The following is a 14,059-nucleotide window of genomic DNA, read 5'->3' on the forward strand; positions in this document are numbered from 1 at the left end:
AGAACGAATTCTATGATAAGTTTTAGAAAGATACTTATTGGGAAAGGGAAAAAGGATAGGATTAATCTTATTAAAATTAATATCTGATAGCCTCCATCGGTAAATATCTCTGATTGGGATTGGTCTCCCACTTGGCTGGTCAATATTTACAGCATTTTTTTGCTATTTCATCAACCTGATGATTACCACTTATGCCAGAGTGGCTAGGAATATACTGGAAATAAGTTTTTATGCCACTTGAAGCAAGATTATCTATAATACTGAGACAATGATAAGTCTCAATGTCCAACTTATACTGAGGAGCTGAGGCCAGCAACTCAAGGCATTATACAATAAAGAGAGTCGGAGACCAGAAACTTGGTGCTTGTGGGTTTCCTAAGACCAAATATGAGACGCATTATATCATTTTGTATTGTTTAAATTTTTTGTATCTGGGTCTTTGCACATGCACCATAGACCTTGAGCCCATAGTCAATATGGTGTCTTATATGTGATTTATAAAACTGGAGTAAGGTTTTCTCCTTATATCCCCAGGGTGTGGAAAAAAGTCTTTTTAGTATATTTGTTGTTTTATAGCATTTTTTTATTGTGTTTGAAATGTGGAGGTGGAAATTAAGTTTTTGGTCAAGCATGAGACCTAGGTAATTAATATGATTATCTTCTGGAATAGTTGTTTTATTTAGAGTTAATTTTGCATTAACATGGTTTTGCTTCCGGTAAAATTGGATTATTTTTGACTTTGTAGGTGCAATTGGTAAATCTGAATGTTGAGAGAATTTTTCAAATTGGAAAAGTGACTTTTGCAGATTTGACTGTGCTATCTCAAAGGTGTTGCCAGATGATCATAGCACCAGATCGTCAGCATATTATAGATTCGTGTGGGGTACGTTCATGTCCCAGAGATATAGGGCAAAGAGGAGGCAACTGAGGACTGCTCCCTGAGGTAGGCCTTTGGTTATTGTCTTTTGGGGTGAAGAGGCTGAACCAACACAAGCAATGAAACTTCGCACTTCTATGAAGGATTTTATAAAAGATACTAGCTTGGGGGGTAGTCCGAGGTTTGCAAGTTTCTTTAAAAGGATTTGGTGGTTCACATTGTCATATGCCCCTTCAAAATCTAGGAAAGCTGTAACTAGGACATTATTTTTTGAGAATGATTCATTTATTGCATTTGTTAGCAAAATGAAAGCATATGTTGAGGAGTGGTGTTTCCTGAATCCAGTTTGAGTGTGAGGGATCATATTATTTTTTTCAACAAACCAGAGGAGTCTGTAATAGATCATTTTCTCCATTATTTTACCCATCACAGGAGTAATCATTATGGGCCTATAGGACTCAGGGTTATTTTTGGGTTTATTTTTCTTTAGGATTGGTAGGAGGGACGAACATTTCCATATATTGGGGAACATAGAAGATGCCCAAGCGTGATTATAACAATTTAGAAGTTCTTGTTTGCATGAAGGGGTGAGATTCTGTATCCATGTAGGGTGTATATTGTCATAGCTGCCACTAGTTTTGGTCCTAATATGATGTATTGCATTATTCCTTTCCTGGATTGAAAATGGACTAGTTATATACTCGGATCCTGAGCGTGGTTGGTAACTTGGGTTCATGGGAATTGAGGACATTTTGCTTCAATTATTTGATGTTAACTTATTAACAAAAAGAGTTGCAAATAGCTTAGCTTCTTCATTATCATAGTCATAATGGGTATTATTATGTATAAGCTTATACAGGAGTGGGTTGGGGGAAGTCTTCTTCCCACAGATGTGGCTTATGACTTTATGTATAATTGGCTCATGTGTTTCTCTGGAGAGATTATTTGCAAAATTATTCCAATATTTATATTTAGCATCTATTATAGTCCTTTTTAGATAAGATTCTGCTTGTATTTTTTTAACATATGTAGTTGGTGATGTTTTTTTTATGAATTCTGTCCTACCTGCCTTTTTATTCTCCATTTATTTTGGCACTCACTTGTCCACCATGCTTTAGGAATGTGTTTAGGGAAGGTTTTCTTGGGTGTTGTCCTGGAGATATGCATGATTAGCTGTATTTATTAGTAAAGATGTCAAGACTTCAGCATGTGTGTCAACTGTTGTGTTTGAAATGCATGAATTTTGGGTGAAACTTGTACTTTCATCATTTAGCTTATTTTGGAACATAGACCAATTTGCTTTAGTGTTGATATATTTAGAGGTATGTGATAGTTTCAGCAGGTTCATTTAGGGAGCAAACTATAGCAAAGTGGTCAGTACATAGACTATCAATTTTATTTATATAAATTTTATTCAAAATATTTAATGACACAATTTGTAGGTCAATTGTGGAGAATCTACCACTTTTGGGGTTGAAATATGTATTCAGGTTTGAAGGGGTAGCGACAGCTAATTAATTATTATTTGAAGTCATATGCTCAATCAATTTACCAGCTTTATTTGCTGGTTTATTCCCCCACAAAAGGCTGTGGGTATTGAAATCTCCACAAATAATGATATTTTTTAACATTTTTTAACACAGAAAGAAGATATTTATTCAACCGTTACTCTTCTTCTTCTTGGTGTCATGGCAATAATTCACACAAACTTTTTGAATTCTTTGCTATGGATGAGAATGCAGTCCAAGTGAAACCATTTTGATTAGCTGCGTTCGTATTCACCATTCGTCGTTCTTAGTTCTAACAAGATGTTCTCGGTTTTACTCTGCTGTAAAAATGGCTTGTAAGACTCTGTAAGAGCTTCCTTAATTTCAAACCATAGACAGAATTTCAATCAGCCATATAGAATTTCAACCGAAACGAATATTGAAAGGATATTTCTGAATGTAGCAAAACAAGCAGTAGAGTTGAAGAAGCAGGAAAGTGATTCTGAAAAAGAAATCCAGCTAGAAACTGTAGCAGACAATGTCACACCAGGAACCTGACAGCTATGTTTTGCACCTGCTGCCGGGGATTTTTTTAGAGCTTACATAGATTAAAATTAAAGCTTCGTATTTGCTTTGCTGAAAATTTTTCTTAAAAAAGTATTACGTTTAGAAAATGATGTAAGTATTCGTATTGCTAATTCAGTAAACTTGATTTTAAAATCCCTGTTCTATTAAAGCATTTTAGAAAGAGTATAAATCAACCATGGACAAATTTCTGTTACGAATGATTTATGAGATACTTTAATTCCAACTTTAATCAAAATGAAGTAGCCATCGAGCCATTACTAATTGGAAGGGAAATCTGGCATAAGCCCTTTTCAGGATCGTATAAAAATGATGTCATTTTACTTGTTGATAGATAATCTATTATCCATTGATCCATCGTAGGACATAACTAAGATGGATAGTTATAAAACTAAGGGATTATCAAGATTTGTAGGTTAACTCATGACAGACTATGTCCACTGGACTTGTATGCAAAAGCTGGACAGAAATTGCTTGGAGTCAGAGGGGAAAAAATTACTAGACCTAATAAGCTTGGTTCCTTAGTCTCAGGCGCCCCTTGTTACCACCTTTAGGTTGCTCAAAGATGAAAAAAATGTTTAAGTACTAACTAAGATAATTTTAGAGACCATGCTGCCTTTTCATGACGATAAATAAAAGTTTAAATAGGGGTAAAATCCTTTTAAAAGACAGTGATAACTTTCCCAAACAGTGATAAAATTTCACAAAAAAATACTAGATTTTTTGCTTACATATGTATGTGATCGAAATATCTAGTATTTTTTGTGAAGTTTAGCACTGTTTGTGAAAGTTATCACTGTTAATTAAAAGGATTTTATCCCTATTTGAACTTTTATTTAAATTACTGACTAAGCCACAGAAGACTTCTTTTAAAAACATTATATGAAAGACTGAATTGTCAGTAAGATGGTCCTTACCTTAGTCTGATCTGTAAAAGTATAGATGAGAGTTTGGCTCATGTGATGTATGTGTGTGTTTAATTGAGTGACTTGAGATATAAAGTTGATTGAATTTATAGGTTTAATGGGAGATGGCTTTGTGAATGTTTTTAGGGAATAAATATTTTCCAAGATTTAAAAACTTACGACCGTTGCTCAAGTTAGCAATGGAGCACAGATGAATAATTTTGTAATTTGTTTTTCTTTGTTTCTGTTTTGGTTCTTTTTTTTCGTTGTTTCTTTGTTTCTGCACTGTAAAATAATTAAGTTATTTTTCATTCTTTGTTTTTCATTTCCATGGCCCTAGGATGTTAGTGCAATAAAACCTACTTATATGTATCAATTTTCTTTAAGCAGACAGTAGGTCCATACCTCCTAGCCTCAATAAGTTCAAACGTAATTTCAAGACTTGGGATTCTAAAGTAGGTCATCAACTTGTAAATGTCCCTCTGGTGTAAATGAGTCATTATTAAAAAAAACACTCTTGTAGAAAAGTAGCAAGACAAATTATGGGTGAAAAAGTAACATTTTTCACCCATCGAATGTAGGGTTATAAATGAAGGGGATCATTTAGATGGAAATGAACAAAGCTTCAATTATGCATCTGGTTTCCTGAAACAGACAAAAGGTATAAACCTTCAAGCTTTGACAAATTCAATCTCACTTTTGGGCTCTTTTTTTTCCAGGGACTTTTTTGAATTTTTTCACATCTAATTAAAAGCAGTTGGGACAGCATCAAGTGCAAATGACCATCCACTTAGCATACATATCCAGGAGAAAATCATGCAGCTCTCCCATACTTCACCCCATTCCCCATAATGTGCAAATATATAGCCAAAATTATATATTTCAAATGCATTCTGCTGCCTGTCACCGTTTTTCTAGCTCTTTTTTGCCAAAGTTGATTGAATTTACAGGTACATGCATTAAAAGAAAAGAGACAGATTGGCAGAGATAATAGGAAATGTGTAATTTCAGGTATATATTTGAACATTAGGAGGGTTGGGGTCAAGTAGAGCAGAGTTGCAGGCAAAATGTGTTAGCTACAATTATTGTGCATAGTATGTTTTGGAATAAAATATTTTTCTGTATAAGTTTTCGGAATATAGCATTGTAAATACTTTTTGGAGGGGAGGAGGGCTAGGCAAAGGAGGCCAGGGGCTACCTCCCATATGTTCTGGAAAGTAATTGTAATCTATGATATGGAAGAATTCCTCTTAAATTTTTCTAAAGTACATGAAATTCTTTGGATAAGTTTGGAAAGCACTTGATGCTAAAACTGCTTCCACAAACATTTTAAAAGACATTAAAGCTCTGTCATACCTAAAAAACAAATTCCTACCATTTTTAGACGAAACGTTCTGTCCAGGAAATCTACAAAGCTAAACAAATCAAATCAGTGGTTGGCAGTGTTTTTGCATTGTTTTGGATTTTAAATTATGGCACTTAAAAATAAACTAAAGTAGTGTAAGGGAGTATGAGCTCAGTTCGTCATTCTAAGAACGACGTACAAAGAACGAAGAACGGCATTTCAAAGAACGGCTTATAAGCGCAAAAAAAACCGAACGGCGAAAAACAACGGCTTATTTGTAAAACCGAGGATTGGATTTCAATAGAACGACGAAAACGAACGCAGCTAATAGCTGCGTTCGTTATTGCCATTCGTCGTTCTTAGTTCTAGGAAGATGTTCTCGGTTTTACTCTTAAACTGTGTTTTATTTTGCCGTTCGAAGAACGTCGTTTTAGCTGAAAAAACGGTTTATAAGAGCTTCCTTAATTTCAAACCACAGATAGAACTTCAATCAGCCAGATAGAATTTCAACCGCAACGAAAATGAAACGATAGTTCTGAATGCAGCAAACAAGCATTAGAGTTACAAGGGCAGAAAAGTGATTCTGACAAAGAAATCAAGCTAGAAACTGTAGCAGACAATGTGACATCAGGAACCTCCCAGCTATGTTTTGCATCAGCTGCTAGGGATTTTTTTTTAGAGCTGACATAGAATAAAATTAAAGCTGTGCTTTTCCTTTGCTGAAACTTTGTCTTAAAAAAGTATTACGTTTAGAAAATGATGTAAATATTCAAATTGCTGATTCAGTAAACTTGATTTTAAAATCCTTGTTGCATTAGAATATGTTAGAAAGAGTGTATACAAACCATGGACAAGTTTCTGTTACGAATGATTTGGGCGATACTTTAATAACAACTTCAATTAAAATAAAGTTGCCATCAAGCCAGGGCTAATTGGAGGGCAAATCTGGCCTCAGCCTTTTTCGGGATCGTATAAAATGATGTCATTTTACTTGTTGATATGTAGTCTATAATCCTTCGATCTACCCTAAGGCAGAACTAAGGTAGATAGTCATAGAACTAAGGGATGATCAAGATTTGTAGTTTTACTCACGACAGACAATGTCAACTGGACTTATTTGCAAAATGCTGGACAGAAACTGCTTGGACTCGAGGGGAACAAATTACTAAGCCTAATAAATTTAATTCCTTAGTCTCAAGCGTCCCTATTTTACCACCTTTAGGTGGCTTAAAGATGAAAATATATTTATGTACAGACTTAGATAATTTTGGAGACCAAACTGCCTTTCCATGACGATAAATAAAAGTTCAAATAGGGATAAACTCCTTTTAATAGACAGTGATAACTTTCACAAACAGTGACGAAATTTCACAAAAAATACTAGATATTTCTCTTACATATGCGTGGGACTGAAATATCTAGAATTTTTTGTGAAATTTCATCACTGTTTGCGAGGGTTATCACTGTCTATTAAAAGGATTTTATCCATATTTGAACTTTTATCTAAAGTACTGACTTATCCATAGAAGCCTTCTTTTAAACCCATTAAATATAAGATTGAATTGTAATTAAGGTGGTCCTTACCTTAGTCTGATCTGTGAAAGTTTAAATGAGAGTATGGGTCATGTGATGCATTTGTGTGTATAATTGAGCGAGTTGAGAAATAAAGTTTATTAAAAGTATTAGGTTTGATAGGAGATGGCTTGTGAATATTTTCAGGGAATGAATATTTTGCAAGATTTAAAAACTCAGGACAATTGCTCCAATTGGCAATGGAGCACACATGAAGAATTTTTTTTTTTTCTTTGTTTCCGTTTTGGTTGTTGTTTTTCTTTATTTCTGCAATGTGAAATAATTAAAAGTTATTTTTTATTCTTTGTTTTGTAATGTCATGGTCTTAGGGTGCTAGTGCAATTAAACCTATTTGTGTGTATCCATTTTCTTTAAACAGGCAGGATGTCTATACCTCCTATCTTCAAAAGATTCAAATATAAATTCGAGACTAGGGATTCTAAAAAAGGTCATCAGCTTGTAAATGAACATCTGATATAAATGAGTCATTTGCAAAAAAAAAAAACACTCTTGTAGCAAATAAGCAGGACAAATGACGGCTGAAAAAGTACCATTTTTCACCCATCATTTGTAAGCTCATAAATGTAGGGCACACTTAAGATAGAAATGAACAAAGCTTCAATTATGCATCTGTGTTCCTTAAACAGACAGAAGAGATAAACCTTGAAGCTTTGACATATTCAATCTCTCTTTTGGGCTCTTTTTTTCCAGGGAGACTTTCTTTGGATCTTTTCCCATCTAATTAAAGCAGTAGGGACAGCATTAGGTACAAATAACCATCCACTTAGACTACATATCAAGGGCAAAATCATGCAGCTCTCCCATACTTCACTCCCACCCCCCTAATGTGCAAACATATAGCTGAAATTATAAATTTCAAATGCATTATGCTGCCTGTCACTGTTCTTCACTCCATGTCTACTGCCTGTCCCGGTCTTTTTTTCACATGGGTTAAAATGAGAGAGACAGATTGGCAAAAAAATTTGAAATTTCTGATTTTGTTGTATCTAGCTGTTTACTAAAACTATTCATTTTTGCCTCTATACCGGATAAGCTGTTTGAGAGCTGTAGGATCAAATCCAATTTATTTCACGCATAAACTGAGAAATCGCGTCGGGATCTGACGCATTCGGAAGTTGAGGTGGCTGAATCTGATTCCCCTCCATTTCTGCTTGCTTATTCAAGATAATTAAGATTGCCTACCTTATTCTCTGCCAGCAATATTCTCCGGCAGTAGAGTTTATTCGTTGCGTCCCGCTTTAGCCCGGGACACAGCTTTGTAGCGCTCTCTTCTTCAGTTGTCAAAGAAATGAATCTTTATCCAGAGACGCTGCTATACTGGGAGGAGCAGCTAACTTCTCCTCGTCCTTGCACACTGTATTGTGTATTAACTGTTTTAAACTAATTGATGTTATCGCTCTGAATGACCGATGAATTCCTCTTAAAATTTTCCAAAGTACACCTCAGAAATTTTTTGGGTAAGTTTGGAAAGCACTTGAGATGCTAAAACTACTTCCACAAACTTGTTAAAAGATATTAACCCTCTGATGCACCTACAAAACAAATTCCTATCACTTTTAGATGAAACGTCCTAACCATGAAATCTACAAAGTTAAACAAATCAATTCACTGGCTGGCAGTACTTTTTGCATTGTTTTGGATTTTAAATTATGGCGCTCAAAAATGAAACTGAAGTAATGAAACAGAGTATGAGACTCAGTTCGTCGTTCTAAGAACGACGTACTAAGAGCAAAGAACGGCATTTCAAAGAACGGCTTATAAGCGCAAAATAAAACAGAACGGCGAAAACGAACGGCTTATTTGTAGAACCGATGATTGGATTTCCATAGAAACACGAAGATAAACGCAGTTAATGAAGCCCAGCTTGTGATTTTGACCTTTTTTTTTGGCTATTTGAGCCGTTTTTGAACTTAAATTTATCTGGTATTCAAAAATTTCAACAGAAAAGTTTAAACTCGTGATTTCTTGGAAAAAATCAATGTTTTCAGGTAAAAATCTATGTTTTTTAGTAAAAATCCATGTAAATCCATGGCATTTCAAATTTTCATGTAATAGGTCAAGAAATTCATGCAAACATTGATATATCCATGGTAGTGGCGACCCTGTATTCAGTTCTGTTTGCAATTTTCCACTTATTAAGAGACACTTTTAATAGCTGGGTTCGTTTTCGCCGTTCGTCGTTCTTAGTTCTAGGAAGATGTTCTGGATTTTACTCTTAAATTGCGTTTTATTTTGCCGCTCTAAGAACGTTGTTTTAGCTGAAACAAGAGCTTCCTTAATTTCAAACCACAGATAGAAATTCAATCAGCCAGATAGAAATTCAACCGCAACCAAAATGGAAACGATAGTTCTGAATGCAGCAAAACAAGCATTAGAGTTGTTAGAGCGGTGAAGTGATTCTGAAAAAGAAATTCAGCTAAAAACTGTGGCAGACAATGTGACATCAGGAACCTCACGTCTATGTTTTGCACCTGCTGCTGGGGAATTTTCTAGAGCTGACATAGAACAAAATTAAAGCTGTGCATTTGCTTTGTTGAAAATTTTTCATAAAAAAGTATAAAGTCTTGAAAATGTTATAAATATTCATATTGCTGATTCAGTAAACTTGATTTTAAAATCCCCGCTGTATTAAAACATTTTAGAAAGAATCTAAACCAACCATGGACAAATTTCTGTTACGAATGATTTGGGAGATACTTTAATAACAACTTTAATTAAAATGAAGTTGCCATCAAACCAGGGCTAATTAAAGGGCAAATCGGGCATCAACCTTTTTGAAGATATCATAAAAATGATGTCATTTTACTTGTTGATAGATAATCTTTTATCCATCGATCCATCCTATGGCAGAACAAAGGTAGATAGTCCTAGAACTAAGGGATGATCAAGATTTGCAATTTGACTCACGACAGACAATGTCCACTGGACCTGTAAGCAAAATGCTGGACAGAAATTGCTTGGACTCAAGAGGGGAACAAATTACGAAGCCTAGTAAGCTTGGTTCCTTAGTTTCAAGCGTCCCTATTTTACCACCTTTAGGTTGCTCAAGGATGAAAAAATATTTAATTACTGACTAAGATAATTTTGAAGACCACACTGCCTTTCCATGACGATAAATAAAAGTTCAAATAGGGATAAACTCCTTTTAACAGACAGTGATAACTTTCGCACAAAATACTAGATATTTTGCTAACATATACATGTGACCGAAACATCTAGTATTCTTTGTGACTTTTTATCACTATCACAAAATGAACCTCTGATAAACGAGACATTTGTAAAAAAAAGCACTCTTGTAGAAAATAAGCAGGACAAATTAAATGAAGGGCACCCTTAAGATAAAAATGAAAAAAAGCTTCAATTATGTATCTGTGTTCCTTAAACAGACAGAAGGGATAAACCTTCAAGCTTTGACATATTTAATCTCACCTTTGGGCTCTTTCTTTTCCAGTGAGACTTTTTTGGATTTTCCGCCATTTAATTAAAAGCAGTAGGGACAGCATCGGGTACAACTGACCATCCGCTTAGCCTACAATCATGCAACTCTCCCATACTTCACTCCAGCCCCCATAATGTGCAAATATGTAGCCAAAATTCTATATTTCAAAAGCATTCTGCTGCCTGTCATTGTTTTTCTAGTTCTTGTTTGGTCACGGTAGATTGAATTTACAGGTACACTGGTTAAAACAAGAGAGAGATTGGCATAAAAAAGGGAAACAAGAAATTTCAGGTATAGATTTGAACATTAGGAGGGTTCGGTAAAGTAAAGCAGGGTTACAGGCACAATGTGTAAGCTACAATTATTCTGCATAGTATGTTTTGGAATAAAATATTTTTCTGCATAAGTTTTGGGAATAAAGTATTGCAAATATTTTTTTTGGAAGGCGGGAGGGTTAAGCAAAGGAGGGCCAGTGGTTACCTCCCATATGTTTTGAAAGTAATAGTAATAGATTTTCCAAAGTACACCTCAGGAATTTTTCTGGTAAGTTTGGAAAACACTTGATGCCAAACCTGCTTCCATAAACTTGTTAAAAGGTATTAACCCTCTGACAGATCTACAAAACAAATTCCTACCATTTCTAGATGAAACGTCCTAACCATGAAATCTACAAAGTTAAACAAATCAATTCACTGGCTGGTAGTTCTTTTTGCATTGTTTTGGATTTTAAATTATGGCGCTCAAAAATAAAACTAAAGTAGTGAAACGGAGTATGAGGCTCAGTTCGTCGTTCTAAAGGGCTAGACACACGAAGCTGATTTCGGGAACCGATTTCAGCATCAGTGGACAAACGATAGCGGTAAGCAAATTTTTTGGAAAGAAAAATTTATTGCGCAAAATTTTCAAAACAAAAAATCATGGACACGAATCATAAACCGGAGTTTATTAATAGTTGCTTGGTTGATCTCAGCTTAGTTCTCAGCTCAGTAGTGGCGTTTCTCACCACAGATATCTCTGGCTTACTATTTATTTGTATCCCTATTTTTTTGTATGATCATGATGAAAATCAGCGCTGATTTTGTAAATCTGCGCCGAAAACTAGAAAATTTTCCAAGCTCAAATTGACGCCGATTTCTTTTAAAATCGGCGCTGATTTGGAAATCAGTTCCCGAAATCAGCTACGTGTGCCTAGCCCTTAAGAATGAAGAACGGCATTTTCAAGAACGGCTTATAAGCGCAAAATAAAACCGAATGGTGAAAACGAACGGCTTATTTGTAGAACCGAAAATTGGATTTCCATAGAACGACGAAAACGAACGCAGCTAATGATTTCCCCAGTCACAACGCTGCGTTTGGTGCTAGTAGTTTTCAATTTCCATTTTAAATTGCCGAAGATCCCGCTCTTATCAGAATGTGCATCATTATCTAATGATTATCATATCATTATCTTCAATAATGATCACAAAAAACCGACATGTCATCTACAGAAATTTCGAACTTGGTCGATAAACACAGAAGTTTTACTTACTCCTGCAGTAATTATACAGATGGTGACACAATTTCCATTTTGTCAAATAAATAGGATTAAAATAGTGGCATGATATGTACCAAAATCTGAATGTTGGCTGGTAAATGCAGCAGTTTTGCTGACTCGTGCAGTAGTTTTATTTATTGTATTCGAAACGGACATTATACTAGTTTTTGTCAAAAACAGTCGGTAAAATGAGAAGCCAGTTGGTAAAATCTCTTGTCCCCCCCCCAAACGTTTTGGCTAGTAACAGCCCTGATTGCAGATCCACTATACTTTACCCTTAATCCCCCCTAATATGTAAATAAATAGTCCAACTTATTTATGCCTGTTTTTTTCTGGATCTTGATTTTATCAGTCAGCTATTCCTAGAGGGTTTGGCAATTGGGTCAACTGCCCTAAGCGCCAGTGCAGATGAGAGAGGGGTGTAGCTGGAGAATTACCCACTTTGACCAGAATTTTCACTTGGATTTAGTGTTTTTGCTTATATTTGAATTGGAAGGGGACACTAAATTAATACTTCCCTAGGCACCACCAATCCTAGGAACAGCCCTGGTCAAAGTCAAATCCATTTATGAATACATGGGCTTAAACAAAAGTTACATATAGGGAAATTTGAAAAGATTTACAATATTTTTATTCAATAGGATCTTGATATATCAATAACTGTTAATTAAATGACTTTAACAAAATGGAATTATAATCAAATAAAATCAAGTTTTTATTGAACATTTTGACATTTTTTCTAAAGCCAGGAATAACAGAAAGAGGTCTCATGTTTAGGGTCCACTATTATCATAACATTTCCAGGTAAAATAATTTTTATATTTGGAATGAGCATAAAATTTCTGAAAATCTTTCTGATTTTCGCTTTCATTTGTCTTCTAAAAGCACAATTCAATCTCCTTCACTTTCATTTTTGGCAAGTTCTGTTACTCTCTAACGCGTGTCTGCTAACCACACAGTTCTGTTCTTTAATTTCATTTTTAACACGTTCTGATTCTCCCGTTCGCGTATCTTCTAAACACATATTTATCTGCTGTTTGCTTTCATTTTCGATTCGTTATGATCCTCGTTGTCCGATGACTTGTATCCGTATATTTTTGTTCTTCACTTTTGGTTTTGCCTCATTATAATTCTCGCTTCCTCTTATCTTTCAAATACATATTTCTTTGTTCCACAATATGTTTTAGACATTTTTTCAAGTAACGAAACATTCGGATCAAATAATCTACCAAGCATACAACTACCAAAAATAAGTATCAATAAATAAATGAAACCCAAAACAAACAGATATTAAAATAAGTAACAGAATCAAACTTAAAACGAGCAGAAATTAATATGAGTAGGTTTCTAAAACCCTATGCTTTCTAAAAGCCAAAATATAATTTGTACTTTACTGCAAAAAATGTGCATTGTCAGTTTAAAATAGCTACCCTCCGATTACTTTGACGCTTATAAAAATCAGTAGAGCATATGATTATCAATCCAATAAACCCCCTCTGAAGTTTATATGACCCGGCTCTCTATAAAAAGTACTATATGCCCCCAGGGCACAACTTACAACCCTTGCCCTGAGGGCTGAGGGGATTTGTTATCCTGAAAGACATAATTTTCAGACCTTTCAAATACGTGGAACAAAATGGCTATCTTAAAATTTTGATTGAAAGTGTTTGGGGAAATGATGGACGTGGGGAGGGGGGATTTGTCCTCTGATCAATTTCGACTATTAAGAAAGGCACTAGTCCTCTCAATTTCCAGTCAAATGAGCCCTTTTTGAAGCTTCTACAACTAAACTTTGTATAAAAACCGTATATGCACAAAGGGCATAGCTTACGATCCTTGTCCTGAGGGCTATGAGGGGAAGGTTGTCATCCTCAAAGACATAATTTCCAGACCTTTCAACTATGTTGACCAGAATGGCCATACCAAAATGTTGATCGGAAATGTTTGGGGAAATGATGGGCGTAGGCTGGGGGATTCTTCCTCCGATTAATTTCGACGAGCAATAGCCCTCTGAATTTTCAATCGAATGAAGCCTTTTTGAAGTTTTTACGAACACACTTTTTAAAAAAAACCTTATATGCTCTCAGGGCATAACTTACAACCTTAGCCATGAGGACTGTGGGGGGGGGGGTTGTTTACTCAGAAACAATTTCCAGACCCTTCAACTACATTAAAAAAACGGCTATATCAATATATTGATTGGAAGTTTTTCGGGAAATGATGGGCGGGGGGCATTCACCCTCCGATCACATTTGACTATTAATAGGGGCACTAGCCTTCTTAATTCCCAATTG

This window comes from Artemia sp. Qi Xiang Cuo, chromosome 14 (genome assembly GCF_049724085.1).
Source record: "Artemia sp. Qi Xiang Cuo chromosome 14, ASM4972408v1, whole genome shotgun sequence".
NCBI classification, from domain to species: Eukaryota; Metazoa; Arthropoda; class Branchiopoda; order Anostraca; family Artemiidae; genus Artemia; species Artemia sp. Qi Xiang Cuo.